The sequence below is a fragment of the Nicotiana sylvestris genome, chromosome 6, assembly GCF_000393655.2.
Source record: "Nicotiana sylvestris chromosome 6, ASM39365v2, whole genome shotgun sequence".
In the NCBI taxonomy this organism is placed as follows: domain Eukaryota; kingdom Viridiplantae; phylum Streptophyta; class Magnoliopsida; order Solanales; family Solanaceae; genus Nicotiana; species Nicotiana sylvestris.
Window position 1 is genome coordinate 207,636,724 of NC_091062.1, and position 23,621 is coordinate 207,660,344.

General features: G+C 38.5%; 1 long non-coding RNA gene across 1 annotated transcript; it reads left to right on the forward strand.

Annotated features, from left to right (window-relative positions):
* The first annotated feature begins 1,361 nt into the window (after positions 1-1,361).
* On the forward strand, positions 1,362-22,712 carry LOC104226911 (uncharacterized). Its single transcript, XR_011400375.1, has 3 exons — positions 1,362-1,945; positions 14,119-14,195; positions 18,896-22,712. It is a non-coding gene; the product is annotated as an uncharacterized lncRNA (long non-coding RNA).
* The last annotated feature ends 909 nt before the right edge of the window (positions 22,713-23,621 follow it).

Below are 23,621 nucleotides of genomic sequence, written 5' to 3' on the forward strand. Positions count from 1 at the left end.
CTTAAACAAATTTTGGCAGCAAATTAAAAAGAACACAATCAAAATGCGAAAAAATCCCAACCTTTGTATTAATTTAGAAATCTATAAAAGAAACCCTCACTTTGCTATGAACACAAATCATCCACAACCCAATTCGTCTAGCCAAGATCACAAGTCGATCTTGCACACTAAGACCTGCCCAATGTCCATCCTTAGCCCCTTTTGAAACACTTAGAAAGACTCACCTTTCTCTCTTGTTTCCCTTACTGAATTTCATACAAAATTCTCACTTGAATTCTATCTAAGTCCAAAGGCACCTATTTATAGCACATAGGCAGCCTTTGACACTTGACAACACATGGACACTTGTTGTTTACAGCTTTTGGCACTTGTCGGGCTAAGACTAAGTCTGTTTATATCTTGTAGTTGATATCCCCAACTACGTAGGCCATGTTCTACAAAAAATGATAGTAGATACAAGCATAAATCAGACATGGGTACAAGTGGTTACAAAAAGGTAACCGCCAACTACTTTGGCATGTGCACTGCATGTGCCCTTTGACTTGGTCACATGCTGCACGCCCAAGGCTGGAATTGCGACCAGCCTTGGCTCATTTTGACATTGCTCCGCACCAAGGCCTTGCCTGCAACCTGCCGCCCATAATTTTGCCGTACACGCCTGACGCCACTGCCACCTGCACATGTCTTGGCCGAGTTTTTGCCTTGCCCATGTCAATCCTTGTTTCACCCGTGCCATTGCTTGTATTTTCCTTCACATAGCCTTTCCTTAGATTTTGAAGGCTTATCCATCATCCCGCACTGCCGTGCTTTAGCTTAGCCCGCACTTGGCGCTGCCACAACCTGAAGTGCCCGTGCCACTGATTTTGGCGCGCATTGTTGACATCCAATTTTGTCCCTCCTTTCTTTCAATTAATTCCTTTGAGCTTCTAAAGATATTAATAAATTAATTACCTTATTTTACTATCATTTTTATCACAATGGACACTATTATTATTATTATTATTATTATTATTATCATTATACTACTATTACTACTAGTATTATTTTTATTACTACTACTATAACGACAATTCTTAATATTATTGCTACTACTAATATTATCACTATTATAGTCATTATTAGTATTTTTATTATTGTTGTTGTTGTTATTGTTATGATTACTATTGTTATTATTATTATTGTATTCCATAATGTGTTTAAAAAATAATATATGTGATCCAATTTAAAAGCCCAAAGAAATTAATTGAAAGAAGTAAACAGGCCATGAAATACAAGCCCAAACCCGTTTAAATTTCTTAGCCCAAAAAATAAAGAAATCCTAAATCAGCTAAGGTATCTATTGTTTACTCCATCACATTCGCTCCCACAGTTTCACTCGTTCTATTACCCCTTTGCTCTTTCAAGCAAAAGCTTCAGTATTCTTAACCATGGCAGAAGCTTGCCTCGACGATTTTGAGTAAGTTCTTTGTCTCTCTTCAAAGCCCGTGACTCCTTCTCTCTCTCATTTGCAATGAGATTTAGTCAACACAACATGCCAAAAGACTTTTGCCATTTCGATTTTTCTGACCAAATCACGTGAGGCTCTTCCGAATTACAACGTTCGGATTCAAACGGTTGTTTTGACTGAAATTCAAGCCCTTGATTTCAAATTTCTGCTCAAGAGATCCCGCCCAAAAAATCATCTCTGAACCCTAATTTTCTTCTATAAATACTCTCGGGGAGTTTCTGGAGCGGGGGACACTGGACAAGAATCAGAAATACTATTTTATCACTCACATATTTGATGTAGTCTACAACTCAAGAGTCTCTTACAAAAGTTTTCTGTCTCGGTGAACTTTAGCCGTGACAGAGATTTTGGAACTCATTCCGATCGAGGTTCGAATCTTTACATAATGAGAGAGTAGATTAGGGGCCGACATCGTCCTAGTTCACTGCCCCCAAACAAGTCAGTGCTCTTTCTTTCCCTTTCTTTCCTCTGACATGTAGTTCAAAGAGTATTGATTTGATTCTCTGATATTGTGTGTTTAGATGCTATGACTATAGGAATATATTATTTCCATGTAACTGAATGATAAATGGCGATAAAAATGCTTAACGTGATATCATGATTTAGCTAACTTTAATAGCTTGTTCTGGTCTATTAACAGTAAATGCTAATATACCTCACCTGTTACTGTTTGTCATATGAAAAATTCATGCTTCAAAAGTTCCGTCGTAGTCAGCTTTATTTTCTTCCTTTCCCTTTTCAATTACGGAATTTGTAAGCTTGAAGGACCAAAGTCGGCACCACTTTTAAAAAAATATATGAAAGCTATCTTCTACGCCTTTTCTTTGTTATTTCAAGAATTCAAATCGATTTTGAGTTCATTTTAAATAGTTTTAAAAGTTCAAGTGTTAAACCCATTTTCGCCACTTTATAATTCCTGGGCTACTTATACAGATATGATAACAAAAAATATTTTGCTACTGCCTAAAGGCCTTTTTACATTAAGTTGAACTGTTAATTTTTAGTCTTCACATCAAGCTAACTGATGCTTTTGGAAACGTATCAACAGGTTTCGATATTTGATTTAGCACTGCCCTTTTAATAATTATATTTTGCACACTTCTATATGTTTAGACTTAACACCTACCCTTAGCCTTAATTAGTTTAAGTTCGGTCGGTTAACCATTCGATATGGATCTTAAAGGGTGCCTTAAAAACCTCCCCTTTAGATTAATTGAACCCTTACCTAGAACTTTAGGTTAATTGGACCATTAGCAGAGTTATACTTTATAAAATTACTTTAATCACTTTAGGTGTCCTAATTCACCTTAGAAATAATTAGGTGGCGACTCTTAAAATTAATTAAACCTCGGAATTACCAATATGTTATACTCTAGTTTGACCTGGGTTAAAATGGGATATAACACGCATATCGTGCCATGCCGCCCCAACTTTGCCCACACTTCCTTGTCAAGCCTTTGCTAAGCATGTCTTGCCTGCCCCAAGACCTTGGTCAATACTTGCCCACAACAGCCCACACGACAATGTCTTGTCCATTGCGTGCATGATCGTTTTGCCCGCACATAGGCTAATGATAAGGCCATCATGCCCAATCCTTGCCACAACCGCGCCATGCCTGATGTTAAAGAGTTAGTCCCCTAACATTCATCCCTCTTGACGCTCCCACACCTATTCATATATAACCTAATAGAAATGTCCTTCTTCGTGTGTTTATCTATCAAATCTTTGAGTGTTTTTTTCCACTAAAAAAGAAAATAGAAAGTATATTTATAAAAGAACGAGGATAAATGAAAAGGGAGAAATTCTTTTTTTTTCCCCTTGTTTCTTCTTGTACAAGGGGCAATGATTTAGATTTTTAAGTAGGGGGTAAATTTCACAAATGGTCATATAACTATGATTTGTTTTTCACCAAAGTCATATAAGTTTGTTTTCTCACACAAAAATCATAACAATGGCTTTTTTTCACAAAAGTCATATAACTTTGGTTTCTCACACAAAAATCATAAAACTTTCACTATCTCAGATAAAAATCATAAAGGCCAGGAAACAATTTTTTTTCTTATTTTGCATGCTTTTATTTTTTATTTTCAGTCTAATAAATAATTACCCAAGTAAAATAGGAGAAATATGAGCATATTTTTAGCCCTCCCAAAAATAATAGCTGATAAAGTGTCATATATATCACACACATACACACACACACACACACACACACACACACACACACACACATATATATATATATATATATATATATATATATATATATATATATATATATATATATATATATATATAATATTTAATTAATTACGACCGATCGGCTAATTTTATATTTTGTCTTTAAAGTAGGAATGACCTAGCAGAGCATGGCCCAATAACCATATACAAATTAAAATAATACAAAAAGTGAATAGTGAATTATTTAAAATATGATACTTCTATTTTAATTGAGTCGGGTGGATCAGGTCGGGTTGGGTCATCCCTATTTTAATTGAATTATTATTAATTAGAATGAAAATAAATAAAAAAACTACAAAATAAAAAATACTATTGAAAAATTGTATTTTTCGATCACTATGATCTTTGTGTGAGTTAGTAAAAGTTTTACGATTTTTGTGTGAGAAAACATAATTATAGGACTTTTGTAAAAAAAAAAAAAGTATTTATATAATTTTTGGGTGAGAAAGTTATATGACTTTGGTGAAAAAAGTCATAATTATATAACAATTTTTGAAATTTACCCTTTTAAGTACGACGAGCAAAGAGCACAGATAATGGAAAAGGAGTAGTTTTCTTGGTATACGACAATTAAACCTTTAGTTACGTTTACTTTCTATCCGCCCCTTTTTTCTCGCGAAATCGGGTTTATGACATTTTTGGTTGGGACAACTCTTTCCTTTGGAAAGAGGGTTTGCATTTTTGAAGAATTGCCACCTAACGATTTAAGGTGCGTTAGGGCACCTATAGGGTTTATTTATAACCACGTTTGATAATCAGAGACAGAGTAAGTGCTTGAAATTATCCTAAAGGGAAGGTGTTAGGCACCCCTCAAGATCCACTAGTGTGGTTTCCGACCAAACAGTTTTTGTGAATTTGTACAAGTAGCAAATAAACAAGTATGGCTTTGAAAAGAATTACAATCTAAGCATATTTGGAAATGTAAATGGGGTATCCTAGGTTTGTTTATAGTATGGATCACATCAATGCAATACCCGGTATGACACTCCTCAAAGAGGGGCTACACATGGTATTAAGCACTGGTAATCATATCCATATCTACCCGCCCCGTGAAGGTAATTAAAGCGAGGGTTGGTCTCGACCCCTATTGCATGCTGTTACTCATCCCTTCCTATCAGTACCGGAGCAATTTAGGACTCCTATCCTATAAAAGAGGGTTCTAGGCAGACCCTCATGTTTAAAGGTAAAATAGTAAGGCGACATATAATAAACAAGTAGGACTTCAATTAAGGGGAGCATGGAAAACCAGTAAAAGGCTCAGATATACCTCCACATACAGTACATACAAACTACATGACTCATACACAATTAAGGTCTAAATTCAGATCCTAAACATGGTATCTAAGTGATAACATCAGAGTCAGATTTATGACATAACTCAAATAAGAAGTCCTAATCAAGCTTGCTACTGATTTTAACATGCTGACAGTCAAAAACTAATCACAAAGACGATTCTGATTTTATTTGAAGTTGATTACCTAAGACTTGCCTAAGCGTAAAATAATGTGCAGCAGTTACTAGAATTGTTGAAATAGTTTGGAAGTTATTTTACTTAAAACATGTTGTTCTAAGTGTTGCAAAGACATGCAGGGATTGTGATTAGTTTCACTTAAACAGGATAATCAAACATGAGATTGTTTTATGCCTTTTTTCATGCATCAGTAGTTTAATTAGGTGTAACTGAGCGAGTGTGAACAAGATCCTAAAATAGGGTATATAACATGCACGTATGAAAATGCAGAAGGATTGCAGAATTCCTAAAGCATGGATTCTAATGCATGTATGAATCCTAAGCATGGTTTCTATTACGCAATTAGGAATATAAACCTAATAACATGTTTTCTATCCTTAACAACTATAACATGCATATTTACCCCATCCCTTTTCACTATCCATCCCCAAAGAGTTTTTACAATAATTATTACAAACCGATGCTGAAATGAATTACACAAGTAAAAAGTAGAAAGTTACACAATAGAGAGCCTGAAGACAGGACCAGATTCTCAACACCTGATGAGGACTTCCTCTTTGAGTTATGTAATAAATTACCTCAAATGTCAAGATTGTTCCATAGCCTTTCTCATATCTGAGTGTGTCAAAGTTCCCTAAGGACCTCAAGGGATCCCAGACAGTGCTCACACCCAGATTTCATAGCAAAGATAGAGTAAGTGCAGTGTGGAAGAGCCAACCTTAATGTGTCAAAGTTCAGAGGGAGCTCAAGGGTCCCAAGGCAATGCTCACACAAAAGGGGCAGAACTTAGTGGTCTAAGAGTAGAGTGAGAGTGCTCGACATAGTTTTGAAGAATTTAAGTAAGAAAACAATTTTAAAAAAGGGTAAGCAAGAAACAGTTTTGAAAAAGAGAGACTTAATTGGAATAGTTATATGACAAATTTTAAATGATGAAAACAATTTGAAGGAGCATGCATACCAATCTCCGAACCAAAACAAAGTCAGTATCACACTAAGGACCAGGAATAGTCCAGCAAACATAAGCAAGGGAATGGGATTGGAGGGACAAATATGGAGCATTTGACGGCAAACATGTAGCAGGCAGGAACATATACAAGCACACGATCAGAAACTCCAACAGGTTAGGGGAACAGTAGGGTATTGGATTAGATTAACATATCAACATCAAACAACTGAGACCCTGATCAAACCAATCATGGGGGTTCACATAAGAAACATGTACTAAGTGTACAGAAACATGCTTGTCATTGACAAGTAAGGCATAATTTAACATGTAGAGGGAACTCAGGATCCTAATTACATTTTGAACAACAAAAATAGTAAATAAAAGCATATCAGAAGTGCAAGGAATTGTAACAGTAATAGAAACATGTTGGTTTGAGGACTGAAATATGAATTAGAACATACTAGTGAAGTGAAGAAAGCAAAACACAAAGCAGAAATAGGAGAGGTGCAGTAATTAGCCTTGTCTAGCAGCCGGCTAGCTTGGAATAGTAGCAAGTAGCACAAAAGAGAGAATAGAGAGTTTTAGTTGTGAGAGAGAGTTTTGAACTACTATGTTCGTGTCCATGCTAAAGAGAGAGTAGAGTATTTATAGTTTTGAAAATAGGCAGAAAATAAGGTAACAAGTAAAGGTTTAGCATAATTATAGAAATAATATAAATCAGAATCAATTAAAGACCCGGACTCTCTTCAATTAGGGAGTCATAGTTCAAACGGGTACAAGTTGTATCAAATAAGGAACAAAATTACTTATAAGACTGATTTTACCATAATATGAGTAGTAAAAGTATGTAGCATGTAATAAGGACTAAGTACAGAGTATTTCCAAGTAAGGAAAGTACACGTTAAATAACTAACAACATATTTGTGCACATAAATAAGGTGGAGTACAATTTTAATTCTGAAAGTTAGTTCAAAGAATCACGAATGAGATTGAAAATCACAGGGAATCAGCACTAACTAAGGAAAGTATCACAAAAGTAAGGAACCAATTCGAAAAATCAGTATAGAATTACAAGAAAAATACACAAAATCACAGATTCAGGGAAGATATCGCAGGTCTAAGGAGATTACACAAAAATCAATATAAATTATTATGTGAACAATCAATAAAACAAATAGTCGGACCTATTAAACAATAAATAACATGTGTTGAACAAAATCAGAGAAACCTTAAGAACAAATTAGAGCAGGAAGCACAAGAGCTTATAGAACATACATGAAACCTAGAATGTTCATGAGAGACATGCAAACACATCGCAAACAGACTCATACTTCAAATCGAACCCATAAGTATTAGGGTTTCTTAACAAAAATGAATCGAGCAAAAGGAAAGACTCAAGTGATGTTTAAACATGCTAAAAATCACAAAGTAATTGCTAAAAATCATAAAGAAATCGTTTTTGCAAAAGGGTTTTGAAACCCTAGTCTGGAAAATGAGGAAATCGTTTGAAATCAGAGAAATCTTTTGAGGAAAATAGGTGAGAATCTTAAAAGACACATAGATCCTTCACAGGTCTAAAAAGATCGGAGGATTGAAAGCTAGGGTTTCCAGAGAAAACCCAAAGGAGGAGAAGAGAGCTTAAAATATCACCGGCCTTTGGCCGAAAAATGTAGAGATCTTACTCGAACGGCCATAGGTGGCCGAAAAACATGGCATGAGATTGGAGATGGGAGTGGACTGCCTCAGGGTCACTTGAGAGCCTCCACCGGTGACACAAGTGTGAAAGACGAATCCATAAGGTCGATGAGAGGTGAAAACTTCATCGTTTCCGGCGAGGAGATGGCCGGAGAGGGGAGAGACAGAGCTCAGGAGACGAAGGTTTTAGAAAGAGTTGAGATGATTTCGAGAGACGGGTGAGAAGTGAGACGGGGGAAAACTGAGAAAGGGGGGCAGTCGTTTAGGGGTTAATATGGTAAGTATTAATCTGGGCCGTTGATTTGAATTAATCAACGACTCAGATCGAACGAGAGTTGGGCCGGGTAAGATTCTAAATTTGTGTTGGGTAACTGGGCTAGTTTATTGGGTTAGGGGTTTGGGTTAATTAGGCTAGAATTGAAATTTAAAAATGGCTAGTTGTTAAATACCCCATAAAAATAGATAAATAATTTATAAAAATGGCTAATAATTATAAAAAAAGAAATTGATGCTTAATAAACTAAATTAAAATGATTAATTAGTATTAAAAATATAAATGACTATTTGTTGAGTAAAAACATAGCACAAAATATATAATTAGGCCATAATTGCAAAGTCATTGCAATTATAACCAGATAGTGCCAATTTGGCTAATTTGTGAAATACATTTGGTCTTAATAGGACCAAAATAATATATTAAATCAAGGAATGCTTTTGAAATCATCTGTAATGCAATTTATAATTAATTATTAGAGATAAAAATACTGGATAAATAAAAAATGAATTAGTAAAATATGAGAAAAATTATAGAAAAATACCAATTGTTATGAAAACCTAATTTTGATGGTCTATATGCAAATTTAAAATAATTTGAGGAAAAATTGGGTATCAATAACTGCTCCTCTTTACCCGGGAAGGATGAAAGAGTTGTTGGGTAAAGATATGATGACTTTGAAGAGATTTAGGCCGCACTCTAGTTTATGAGTTGCCTATATATCCCTGGTTTTATAGGAATTAGGCCGTATGTAGTTCAGGATCCATCGGCGGAGTATACCGATGAAGCCATTTCAAGAACAGACGCAACATCTAGGGCTGGGTGAGTGAACAACTTACGGGAATAGTTAGGTTTGATATGGCTCGAGGGAACTGGAGTGGGATCGCTCCTGCTGGGATAGCTGTTGCTCGCCGTCTTACCTGCAAATAGAATCAATACAAGCGTATACTGTGCATAAATTTAAACATGATGCAAATTCCCGTCGGACCAATAATGTTGTCTTTGGACGGTTAAGAATGACATCCTTAGACCATGATGTCCTGGGCCATGGGTTGTTTGATGCAGAATTCGCAAGCCATGAAATGATGTTCTTGGGCTATGAGGATAGTGCCTCCGAAACATGACGCCTTTGAATAATGATAAGCAAAGGATTGAAAGAGATCTTGACATGGTGTTCTCGGGCTATGAAGATGGTGCCTCCGAACGATGATACCTTTGGATGAGTTGGCGATATTTTAGCCCATAAAAGATACATTAGTATGATGCGGACAAGACAGAGCTCAGTCTTGTGAATTAAAGGGCAGAGCTTAGCTCGTAAGAGAAGCGAGATAAATAGTGTTTGGGATAGCGCTTAGTTTCGAAGAAAATTGGAGGCATAATGGTAGCCTTATGCAGATTGGAAGGCAGAATAGTAGCCTTATGCAATGCAATACAGATGTAGATGGAGGTAGAGCTTAACCTCGGAAGGCAGAATGGTAGCCTTATGCAGATTGGAGGGCAGAATAGTAGCCTTATGCAATGCGAATGTAGATGGAGACTATGTTTAGTCTCGGTAGGCAGAATGGTAGCCTTATGCAAATTGGAAGGCAAAATAGTAGCCTTATGCAATGCGAATGCAGATGGAGACACCGTTTAGTCTCGGAAGGTAGAATGGTAACCTTATGCAAATTGGAAGGCATAATAGTGGCCTTATGCAATGCAAATGCATATGAAGACAACGTTTAGTCTCAAAAGGCAGAATGGTAGCCTTACACAGATTGGAAGGCAGAATAGTAGTCTTATGCAATGCAAATGCAGATGGAGACATCGTTTAGTATTGGAAGGCATAATGATAGCCTTATGTATATTGGAAGGCAGAATAGTAGCCTTATGCAATGCGAATGCAGATGGAGACATCATTTAGTCTCGGAAGGCAAAATGGCAGCCTTATGCAAATTGGAAGGCAGAATAGTAGCCTTATGCAATGCGAATGCAGATGGAGACAACATTTAGTCTCGGAAGGCAGAATGGTAGCCTTATGCAAGAAATAAGATAACAACTGGCAGTAGAGTTTTCTTAGCTGATAGCAGATTGCGGCGCTGTGATTACTGGGAGCATTGTGACATACAGAACATCACTGGTGTATACTAATAGCAAATGTTGGCAAGTGCAACGGTTCTGAGAATTGTATTCTTGAACAATGTTTGTCCCATGGGCGTACAATATGTTTAATGATTTTGCAATCCTAGTGCCTGCATCCAAAGAAAAATCGCGAGTTTTATAAGGGGGAAGGTTAGTTCATATCCCCGCTGGCTTTGATCTGGTAATGCCGTCTGTATTATTGGGGTAGCGATGCTAAACAAATCAATTTCAATAATAACATGCATGATTTTATAAAAGTATGACATAAATTAAAAAATAACTTTTAGATGAACGATGACTGTAACGTAGTTCAGGACATTGTAACCTCTCTTGCTACAGAATTTTGAGGGTCCTCCTTAAAACTCTGCCCCAGTTTGATGGGTCGACGTTTCTGACTGCTGCTTGTACGGTGATTGGCTGAAATTACTTCGGAATTTTGAGGGTCCTCCTCAAAATTCTGCCCCAGTTTCCAATTGCGGGGAAAAATGAAATTTTTATTGAATTGTGACAGAAACCATAGGGCTGCCTACATATCCCCTCTTAAATGAGAATCAGGTCGGGCGTAGTTCAGTTTACGTCATATAAGGAAAGCATGAAGATTACACATAGTAATGCTTGACTGCATCTGAATTGATCAGCTTTGGCCAGACTTCTCCGTCCATTTCTGCAAGTATGAGGGCTCCTCCTGTCAAAACCCGGTGAACCATGTATGGACCCTGCCAGTTGGGAGAGAAATTCCCTTTGGCTTCATCTTGATGCGAAAATTTTTTCTTTAACACCAGCTGCCCCGGTGCGAACTGTCTTGGCTTGACTCTTTTGTTGAAGGCTCTGGACATTCTGTTCTGATAGGGTTGACCATGTCAGACTACATTCATTCTCTTTCCGTCTATAAGGACTAGTTGCTCATAATGACTTTTTACCCACTCTGCGTCGTCAAGCTCAGCTTCTTGTATGATCCTTAGGGAAGGAGTTTCCACCTTAGCGGGAATGACAGCCTCTGTACCGTAAACCAACATATAGGGGATTGCCCCTGTTGATGTGCGGACTGTGGTACGATACCCTAGAAGAGCAAATGATAACTTCTCGTGCCACTTTCTGTGATTCTTTATCATTTTCCTCAATATCTTCTTGATATTCTTGTTGGCGGCTTCTACAGCTCCATTTATTTAAGGCCTGTAGGCTGTGAAATTCTTGTTTTTAATCTTGAAAGTTTCGCACATAGCTTTCATCAAATCGCTGTTGAGGTTGGAGCCATTATCAGTAATGATTGACTCTGGAATTTCGAATCGACAAACAATGCAATCGCGGACAAAGTCTGTCACGACTTTCTTAGTCACTGCTTTGTAAGATGCTGCTTCGACCTATTTGGTGAAATAGTCGATGGCTACCGGGATAAACCTGTGTCCGTTATAAGCAGCCGACTCGATTGGTCCAATAACGTTCATTCCCCAAGCGGCGAATGTCCACGATGAGCTTGTTGTGTTAAGCTCGCTTGGAAGTACCTTTATCATGTCTGCATGTATCTTACTGTGATGGCATTTCCGGACATACTGGATGCAGTCCATTTCCATAGTTATCCAAAGGTAACTTGCCCGGTGTATCTTCCTTGCTAAGACAAAACTGTTCATATGTGGGCCGCAGGTCCCAACATGAATTTTCTCTAGTAGCCTTAATGCTTCCATTACGTCGACACATCTTAATAATCCTAAATCAGGAGTCCTCCTATACAGGATTCCTCCGCTACGAAAAAAGTTGTTGGACAATCTCCGAAATGTGCGTTTCTGAGTAGGATTCGCAAGCTCCGGGTACTCTCTTTTTGTTAAATATTCCTTGATATCATGAAACTAAGGTTTTCCGTCTGCTTTCTCTTCAACATGCGCACAGTAAGTTGGCTGATTATGGATTTTCACCGGAATGGGATCAATGAAATTCTTGTCGGGATGTTGTATAATAGATGATAGGGTAGCCAACACATCGACGAACTCATTCTGGATTCTGGGAACATGCTAGAATTCCGTCTTCGTGAACCTCTTCCTCAATTCCTATACGTGATGTAGATACGAGAGTATCTTGGAGTTCTTGGTTGTCCATTCTCCTTGTACCTGATGTATAAGCAAGTCTGAATCTCCAATCACTAGCAGCTCTTGAATATTCATGTCGATGGCCATTTTGAGTCCTAAGATGCAGGCTTCATACTCGGCCATATTGTTGGTGTAAGGGAACATGATTTTGGCAGATACTGGATAATGCTGACCGATTTTTGATATTAGAATTGCTCCTATGCCAACTCCTTTGAAGTTTGCTGCTCCATCGAAGAACATTCTCCATCCGTCATAGGATTCCGCAATGTCTTCTCCTATGAATGATACCTCTTCATCAGGAAAATACATTTTTAGGGATTCGTATCCTCCATCCGCGGGGTTTTCAGCAAGGTGGTCTGCCAGTGCCTGTCCCTTGACCGCTTTCTAAGTTACGTAAACAATGTTGAACTCACTCAACAGGATTTGCCACTTGGCTAACTTGCCGATGGGCATGGGCTTCTGAAAGATGTACTTTAAGGTATCCATTCTCGATATGAGATATGTAGTATAGGTGCAGAAATAATGCCTCAGCTTCTGAGCTACCCAAGTCAAAGCACAACAGGTGCGTTCCAATAGAGAATACCGGACCTCGTATGGGGTGAACTTCTTACTAAGATAATAAATGGCTTGTTCCTTCCTCCCTGTTTCATCATGCTGCCCCAAAATGCAGTCGAAAGCTCCATATAACACTGCAAGGTAGAGTAATAAGGGTCTACCTGGCTCGGGCGAGACTAAGACTGGTGGTGTTGATAGGTACTCCTTGATTTTGTTGAAGGCCTTTTGGTAGTCATCGGTCCATTTGGTGGCGGTGTCCTTCTTTAACATCTTAAAGATCGGCTCACAGATAACCGTAGACTGTGCTATGAATCGGCTGATGTAGTTAAGCCTTCCCAAGAAACTCATCACATCCTTCTTGTTCCTTAGCGGTGGTAGTTCTTGAATGGCTTTGACTTTCAATGGGTCCAGTTCTATTCCTCGGCGGCTAAAAATAAACCCAAGCAATTTCCCAGCAGGAACCCCAAATGTGCACTTTGCGGGGTTTAGTTTTAGGTTGTATCACCGTAGTCTATTGAAGAACTTTCTTAGATCTTCTATGTGGTCAGTGGCCTTATTGGATTTGATAATAACATCATCCACATATACCTCTATCTCCTTGTGTATCATATCATGGAAAATAGTAGTCATGGCCCTCATGTAAGTGGCCCCTGCATTCTTCAGGCCGAATGACATCATCTTGTAACAGTACACTCCCCACGGCGTAATGAAAGCCATTTTCTCAACATCTTCCTCATCCATCCAGATCTGATGATAACCAACGAAGCAATCTACGAATGACTGTAGCTCATGCTTCGCGCAATTGTCATTCAAGATGTGTATATTTGGCAAAGGGAAGTCATCTTTCAGACTGGCCCCGTTGAAATCCCGGTAGTCGATATAGACTTTTACCTTCCCATCCTTCTTTGGCACTGGCACAATGTTGGCTAACCATGTCGGGTATTCTACTACCCTGAGAACCTTAGCGTTGATCTTCTTGGTGACTTCTTTCTTGATTTTCAAACTCATATCAGGCTTAAACTTTCTAAGCTTTTGCTTTATCGGTGGACACATTGGATCGGTTGGCAGTTTGTGAGCCACAATTGACGTACTCAGACCAATCATGTCATCATACGACTATGCGAATATGTCCCCATACTCCTTTAGAAATTATATGTATTCTTTCTTCTCTGATGGAGATAGGTGAATGTTGATTCGTGTTTCCTTGACGTTTTTTGTACCTCCCAGGTTGGCAATTTCGGTCTCGTCCAGGTTGGACTTATGTCTGTTCTCAAAGTTCTCAACTTCTTTGACAATCTTGTCAGGTATGTCATCTTCTTCTAAATCCATGTCCGTTTGTTGCATTGTCTTATTGCATATCACAGTCATTGGTTCATCAAGACAAGTAATTGTAATGTTGTATTGGTAAAGTAAGGAGAGAAAATGATCGCAATAAATATTAATTCATAAGAAAAATTAAAAATGCTTTTGATAAATTGAGTAATGGTTTTGGACATCGAAGATCTTATTGCGAAAATTAAAAAATGCGAAAAGAAAATCATTTAGTAAATAAAACAATGAATAATGCTTGTTTTAGCCTTGCTACCCCGAGGCTCGTCGGGCCTTTGTTGTTCTGAAAGTCCAATTCTTGAGATGTGCTCCTGTGCTCACAGCCTATATGTAAGGGCCTTCATCCCTCTCCTCCTCGAGAATAACGCAACAGTCCATATCACTGTCCTCTAGAAACAAGTTCTTCACTGCTGCAAGTGCTTCTTCTTCATCTGACCCATAGATAATGTTAGCCTGTTGGAAGGTCTGCTCTAGATGCGGTATTGGCTGCTCTAGTGGGTAGTAAGGACCACGCCATGGTGGCGACCGACTATTGAATTCTTCCCAGGTGTATTCATATCCCAAACCGAAGGTAGTGTCATGTTTCTTGAGTTTTATGGGTTTAGAGATTCCTTGGAGGTTCTAGCTGAGCCCTTTGCCAGGTTCGTACCCACTCCAACTCAGTATACTCACGATTTTGCTATCCCACCATTTGTCTTTGTCGATAGCATTGACCCGCTCAATGTGGTGGTAAGTTTCTCCACCCAGCTTCCTTCTTCCCTCGATCGCCCGAATGGTCTGGCGACTGTATATAGGGTTGCTACCATCGCCGTAGATGATCACTTCTTGGTGATTCCATTCGAACTTTACTGCCTGATGTAGCGTTGATGCTACGGCCCCAATAGCATGAATTCATGGCCATCCTAGCAGCAAGTTGTAAGATAATGGTACATATATTACCTAGAAATCGACCTCGAACCAGGTGGGTCCCATCTATAGGCATAGGCCAATCTCACCCATGGTGGACCTCTGAGAACCATCGAAGGCTTTCACATTGATTGCTCCATATTTTATCTCATTCAACCCTTTACCCAACTTCTTGAGTGTTACCAGTGGACAAATGTTAAGATTGGAACCTCCATCGATCAAGATTCTAGTGATGAAGTGATCTTCGCATTGTGCGGTGATGTGCAGTGCTTTGTTGTGCCTTAGTCCTTCAGGTGGCAGCTCGTCTTCATGAAATGTGATCTTATGGATTTTCAGCACTTGTCCTACCATATTAGCTTCCCCGCTAGTGATGTTACTTGGTACGTATGCTTCATTTAGCACCTTTAACAAAGCATTCTTGTGCGTCTCAGAATTTTGCAGCAAAGAGAGAATGGATATTTGTGCTGCCGTCTTGTTCAACTGGTCGATGACCGAATATTCCTTAGCCTGTATTTTCCTACAAAGGTCGTCCGGACCTGTCTTAATGAGGGGCGGCCAGTTGGAGGCCTGCTTGCTTGATTCAGCTAGATGTTCAGGGATATAGACTCTACCAGTTCTTGTCATACCCTGTGCTGCGACAGTTTCTTCAATCCTGACCTTGCCCTTCCTTCTCGCCTCGGCTATATAGTCCCAGGGTACAACATTTGTATAGAATGGTGGCATGGTAGACACGCCATTGGGACCGGTGCGACTATCCTTACTTCGAATGGATCAGGTGCTTTGGGTGGCAAGATTGCAACCTCAAATGGTGCGGGTGCATTTGCCAGAGATACGAATTCAACCTCAATTGGTACCGGTGTCTTTGCGGGTGGAGCTGCTTCAAACTCAAGAGGTATGGACATATTCACCTCAGCATTCTCAAACGGTTGGATCTGCACTATGATTTGATTGAGAGTAATTGTCGGTTTCTTCGGGTCATCACCTTCTGCGATCAAACCGATTGATCCATCGAGATCCCAGTCATCTTCTACTTCAATCATGTGGATAACTCCACCCTTATGGTCTGGAAGAGGGTTGTTGCATATGTTTGGAGCGGGTTCCTTTGCCACAATGATCTTGTTATCAATCAAAAACTGTATCTTGTCTTTCAAGGAGCAGCATTCATCGATAGTGTAGCCTTTCATGCCAGAGTGGTAGCACAGGACTTGTTTGGGTTAACCCACTAAGAAGGATTCTCAGGGGTTGCAGTAGGGATGGGGGTGACATAACCAGCAACTTTGAGCCTCTCATACAGTTGGTCGATGGGTTTAGCGATGACTGTATATTGTTTTGGAGGTCTGCGATCAAAATTGGGCCAGGGTCTAGGGAAATTTTGGCATGCAGGGGGTGATTGATAGTGGGATGATTGAGCATTATAAGTTAGGTAGACATGAGCGGGTTGGGAGTATCTGGGTGAAGTAGGTTGATATGTAGGAGGTGGAGATGACTGATAAGTTGGTGGCGGAGCTTGGTATGAGAGTGCTTGGGAATTTGGGGTTGGCTGGTATGTGAATGGAGGTGTTGGGTAAGCTTGGTATTTAAGGGGAGACTTGGTCCTTTGTGCAACCATCATGGCCCCTACGTACCTTTTTTTGTACACACCACCGGACTGTAAAGCCTTATTCGTAGCTTGCAAGGCTTCGAAATTTGTAACCATACTACTTTTAATACCTTCTTCAATTCTCTCACCTAATTTGATAATGTCGGAGAACTTGTGATTCTTAATCATCATCAGCCATTCATAGTACTGCAGGTCCTGAGCCCGAACAAAGAACTTGTTCATTTGCTCCTCTTCTAAGGCGGGTCTGACCTTGGCAGCTTCAGATGCTACTCACTAAACGTCTTTGTGGGCTTCTTCTTCAAATTCTGGATATAGAACACGTCTGATGCGTTCTCTGTATTAAACCTGAATCTGTCCATAAAGTCGGATGCCAAAGGTCGGATGCGTTCTCCAAATTAATGCACAAAACGTGGTTGCGTCCGTTGGGATTATGGAAAACCCGATGGACTTTGAATAAGTCTTATCTTAAAGGATCATTATATGGACAACATAACTGATCCAACTAGGTTTGACCATGATGCTTGCGCAATTTAAATAGAGTAAGGTGTCTATGGGGTTTTAGACTGGTACCCTTGAGCGGACAACTCAAGGGGAAAGGCACGGAGCTGTCGACTGCACCGCTGATCGACTAGTTTTACCGCAAATAAGCCTTTCCGAATTTAGGGGGTAATGATATAGGAAGGGCACAACCACTCATCAAGCGTTGCTATAGTATTTGTTTGGCACGAGTGGAGTATGATGTTGAGCATGATTATGCAATAATTAAAAGCATGTTGACATGTATTTGCACATTAAGAAAGCGATAAATACAACAATTTCATAATTTAAAACAATTATAAAGGAAGGAAACAAGAAAGATATGTCAGTTTTGTTTTTGAAGAAGAAATTAAATGCTTAAAGGAATTAAACAAATAATTGCACATAGGGAGGGTACAAATTCACAAAAACAATATGAAATGGTAAAAGCCTGAATATCCCCAGCAGAGTCGCCATGCTGTCGCGCCCCCTTATTCTCGCGAAATCGGGTTTATGACATTTTTGGTTGGGACAACTCTTTCTTTTTGGAAAGGGGGTTTGCATTTTTGAAGAGTTTCCACCTAACGACTTAAGGTGCGTTAGGGCACCTATAAGGTTCATTTATAACCATGTTTGATTACCAGAGACAGGGTAAGAAGGGGAAGGTGTTAGACACCCCTCAGGATCCACTAGTGTGGTTCCCGGCTAAACAAGTTTTGTAAATTTGTACAAGTAGCAAATAAACAAGTATGACTCAAATAGTAGGGGATTTAAGTTTAAGTACACATATGTTTGGAAAGCAGTTAATGAAAAACAAGGTTTTGAAAAGAATTACAATCTAAGCATATTTGGAAATGTAAAGGGGGTATCCTAAGTTTGTTTATAATATGGATCACATCAATGCAATATCCGGTATGACACTCCTCAAAGAGGGGCTACACGTGGTATTAATGCACCGGTCATCATATCCATATCTACCCTTTCCCGCCCCATGAAGGTAATTAAAGCGAGGGTTGGTCTAGACCCCTATTGCATGCTGTTACCCATCCCTTCCTATCAATCCCGGAGGAATTTAGGACTTCTATCCTATAAAAGGGGGTTCTAGGCAGACCCTCAAGTTTAAAGGTAAAATACTTAGGTGACATATAATAAACAAGTAGCACTTCAATTAAGGGGAGTATGGAAGACTAGTGAAAGGCTCAGATATACCTCCACATACAGTACACACAAACAGTATGACTCAAAACAATTAAGGTCTAAATTTAGATCCTAAACATGGTATCTAAGTGATAACATCAGAGTCAGATCTATGACATAACTCAAATAAGAAGTCCTAATCAGGCTTGCCTACTGATTTTAACATGCTGACAGTCAAAAAAGAATCACAAAGGCAGTTCTGATTTTATTTGAAGTTGATTACCTAAGACTTGCCTAAGCGTAAAATAATGTGCAGCAGTTACCAGAATTGTTGAAATAGTTTGGAAGTTATTTTACTTAAAACATGTTGTTCTAAGTGTTGCAAAGACATGTAGGGATTGTGATTAGTTTCACTTAAATATGATAATCAAACATGAGATTGTTTTATGCCTTTTTTCATGCATCAGTAGTTTAACTAGGTGTAACTGAGCGAGTGTGAACAAGATCCTAAAACAGGGTATCTAACATGCACGTATGAAAAGGCAGAAGGATTGCAGAATTCCTAAAGCATGGATTCTAATGCAGGTATGAATCCTAAGCATGGTTTCTATTACGCAATTAGGAATATAAACCTAATAACATGTTTTCTACCCTTAACAACTATAACATGCATATTTACCCCATCCCTTTTTACTATCCATCCCCAAAGAGTTTTTACAATAATTATTACAAACCGATGCTGAAATGAATTACACAAGTAAAAAGTAGAAAGTTACACAATAGAGAGCCTGAAGACAGGACCAGATTCTCAACACCTGATGAGGACTTCCTCTTTGAGTTATGTAATAAATCACCTCAAATGTCAAGATTGTTCCATAGCCTTTCTCATATCTGGGTGTGTCAAAAGTCCCTAAGGACCTCAAGGGATCCCAGACAGTGCTCACACCCAGATTTCATAGCAAAGATAGAGTAAGTGCAGTGTGGAAGAGCCAACCTTAATGTGTCAAAGTTCAGAGGGAGCTCAAGGGTCCCAAGGCAATGCTCACACAAAAGGGGCAGAACTTAGTGGTCTAAGAGTAGAGTGAGAGTGCTCGACATAGTTTTGAAGAATTTAAGTAAGAAAACAATTTTAAAAAAGGGTAAGCAAGAAACGGTTTTGAAAAAGAGAGACTTAATTGGAATAGTTATATGACAAATTTTAACTGATGAAAACAATTTGAAGGAGCATGCATACCAATCTCAGAACCAAAACAAAGTCAGTATCACACCAAGGACCAGGAATAGTCCAGCAAACATAAGCAAGGGAATGGGATTGGAGGGACAAATATGGAGCATTTGACGGCAAACATGTAGCAGGCAGGAACATATACAAGCACACGATCAGAAACTCCAACAGGTTAGGGGAACAGTAGGGTATTGGATTAGATTAACATATCAACATCAAACAACTGAGACCCTGATCAAACCAATCATGAGGGTTCACATAAGAAACATGTACTAAGTGTACAGAAACATGCTGGTCATTGACAGGTAAGGCATAATTTAACATGTAGAGGGAACTCAGGATCCTAATTACATTTTGAACAACAAAAATAGTAAATAAAAGCATATCCGAAGTACAAGGAATTGTAACAGTAATAGAAACATATTGGTTTGAGGACTGAAATATGAATTAGAACATACTAGTGAAGTGAAGAAAGCAAAACACAAAGCAGAAATAGGAGAGGTGCAGTAATTAGCCTTGGCTTGCAGCCGGCTAGCTTGGAATAGTATTAAGTAGCACAGAAGAGAGAATAGAGAGTTTTAGTTGTGAGAGAGAGTTTTGAACTACTATGTTCGTGTCCATGCTAAAGAGAGAGTAGAGTATTTATAGTTTTGAAAATAGGCAGAAAATAAGGTAACAAGTAAAGGTTTAGCATAATTATAGAAATAATATAAATCAGAATCAATTAAAGACCCGGACTCTTTTCAATTAGGGAGTCATAGTTCAAACGGGTACAAGTTGTATCAAATAAGGAACAAAATTACTTATAAGACTGATTTTACCATAATATGAGTAGTAAAAGCATGTAGCATGTAATAAGGACTAAGTACAGAGTATTTCCAAGTAAGGAAAGTACACGTTAAATAACTAACAACATATTTGTGCACATAAATAAGGTGGAGTACAATTTTAATTCTGAAAGTTAGTACGAATGAGATTGAAAATCACAGGGAATCAACACTAACTAAGGAAAGTATCACAAAAGTAAGGAAGCAAGTCGAAAAATCAGTATAGAATTACAAGGAAAATACACAAAATCACAGATTCAGGGAAGATATCGCAGGTCTAAGGAGATTACACAAAAATCAATATAAATTATTATGTGAACAATCACTAAAACAAATAGTCGGAGCAATTAAACGATAAATAACATGTGTTGAACAAAATCAGAGAAACCCTAAGAACAAATTAAAGTAGGAAGCACAAGAGCATATAGAACATAGATGAAACCTAGAATGTTCATGAGAGACATGCAAACACATCGCAAACAGACTCAAACTTCTAATCGAACCTAGAAGTATTAGGGTTTCTTAACAAAAATGAATTGAGCAAAAGGAAAGACTCAGGTGATGTTTAAACATGCTAAAAATCACAAAGTAATTGCTAAAAATCATAAAGAAATCGTTTTTGCAAAAGGATTTTGAAACCCTAGTCTGGAAAATGAGGAAATCGATTGAAATCAGAGAAATCTTTTAAGGAAAAGAAGTGAGAATCTTAAAAGAAACATTAATCCATCACAGATCTAAAAAGATCGGAGGATTTAAAGCTAGGGTTTCCAAAGAAAACCCAAAGGAGGAGAAGATTGCTTAAAATATCACCGGCCTTTGGTCGGAAAATGTAGAGATCTTACTCGAACGGCCATAGGTGGCTAGAAAACATGGCATGATACAGGAGATGGGAGTGGACCACCTTAGGGTAACTTGAGAGCCTCCACCAGTGTGAAAGATGGATCCATAAGGTCGATGAGAGGTGGAAACTTCATGGTTTCCGGCGAGGAGATGGCCGGAGAGGGGAGAGACAGAGCTTAGGAGATGAATGTTCTAGAGAGAGTTGAGAGAATTCCCAGAGAGGGGTGAGAAGTGAGACATGGGAAAATGATAAAGGGGGGCCGTCGTTTAGGGGTTAATATGGTAAGTATTAATCTGGGTCGTTGCTTTGAATTAATCAACGACTCAGATCGAACGAGGGTTGGGCCGGGTAAGATTTTACGTTTGGGTTGGTTAACTGGGCTAGTTTATTGTGTTAGGGGCCTGGGTTAATTAGGCTAGAATTGAAATTTAAAAATGGCTAGTTCTTAAATACCCCATAAAAATAGATAAATAATTTATAAAAATGGCTAATAATTATAAAAATTAAATTGATGCTTAATAAACTAAATTAAAATGATTAATTAGTATTAAAAATATAAATGACTAATTGTTGAGTAAAAACATAACACAAAATATATATTTTGGCCATAATTGCAAAGTCATTGCAATTATAACCAGATAGTGTTAATTTGGCTAATTTGTGAAATAAATTTGGTCTTAATAGGACCAAAATGATATATTAAATCAAGGAATGCTTTTGAAATCATCTGTAATGCAATTTATAATTAACTATTAGAGATAAAAATACTGGATAAATAAAAAATGAATTAGTAAAATATGAGGAAAATTATAGAAAAATACCAATTGTTATGAAAATCTAATTTTGTTGGTCTATATGCAAATTTAAAATAATTTGAGGAAAAATTGGGTATTAACACTTTCAAGATAATGAAGGCCATCGTCACCAGAATCAATTGAGTCCAGCCGCATATCAAACCTTCAGAGAACATCTTGTTCAACTTGATAAGTGTATACAGTCAAAATCAGGCTTGCACATTTTACGCGACCGATCGAGGCTGGATCATGATAATTCAAGGATCGGCTTCGATTTATATCAAACTATGGTACGGAGTTAGGTTGTCGAGATAGAGACTCTGAGACCGATTAAGTTCGAGACCCGGAGACCGATTAAGATTGAGATCGACTGAGATCTGGACCGAATAAAATAGGGATCGAGGGAAGCTTACTGGGTCGAATAACAGAAATACAAAATATCTGTAATCGGGCGAGGATCACGACGCAGATCCCGGAACATATCAAGAAGAGGCCGATTAGTTAGCCAATCATGGGATTTCTTACTGTATTTGGAATTGTACTAAGAGTAGGACTCCCTTACTATATAAGAGGGTCTGATCATTTGTAAAAGACATGATATTCACGCTACATAAAACAATATATTCTCTTTCTCTTAAGCTCTCAATACTTCTGTTACTTTGTTCATACTTTCGGGTGAAACATTCACTTGGTTCGAGGGCAACCTAGCTCAAGGATCAAAGCTATACATTCCATTTGGTTTGCTTTATTTCTATTTGTAGTTAACTTTAATATCAATTTACATTTTTGCTCAGTTTGTGCCAAGTAAAATCACGTGTCCTTAAAATTACAGTATAAATTCAATTGTTATTGTTTTAGGGTAAACAGTTTGGCGCCCACCGTGGGGATAAGGATAATAGTGATTGCCTAGTACAAATTTTTGTAACACACACTATTTTACTCTTGTTCTTTGAAGTGTCTTTGATTACAGGATTTAAAAAGGTCAAACTCTCAGTCAGCACCTCAACACATTGACAATGATCTCAGCCACCACGATGAGAATGAGAACATTGCACCAGGAAACGTTGTACCCCTTGTTGGCCTCGATGGAGTTCCGGCTGTAGATTTGATCAACGTCAGTTCATATGTAGCCGTCAATAGAAATTTGGTCGTCGATCCCGAAAGCAGCGTTCGTGGGGGTACTAGATCAGCTGCTCATAATGCACATGGCGGTGAAGTTGCCGGGATTAGCCTGAGGGTAATCTTTGTAATATTGCAAGCCCAACAGGCAGCAATAGCTCAACTCCAAAATCAGAACCACCAGCCAAGCAGGGTCGAACTCGAGCCATCCCAAGAAGTTGTACACAAGGTCGAATCGACTCCAATAAAATCGAATGAGAAGGAATCAGAGACCAATCCTGCCGTTATAAAGATGCTCGAAGAACTGAAAAAGTGAATCGAGACAGGGGAAAAGAAGATCGAGGAAAATGATAAGAAGGTGGAAACCTATAACTCTAAGGTCGACCAAATCCTGGGGCACCACTGATATTGATAGGACTAGATTCTAAAAAGTTTG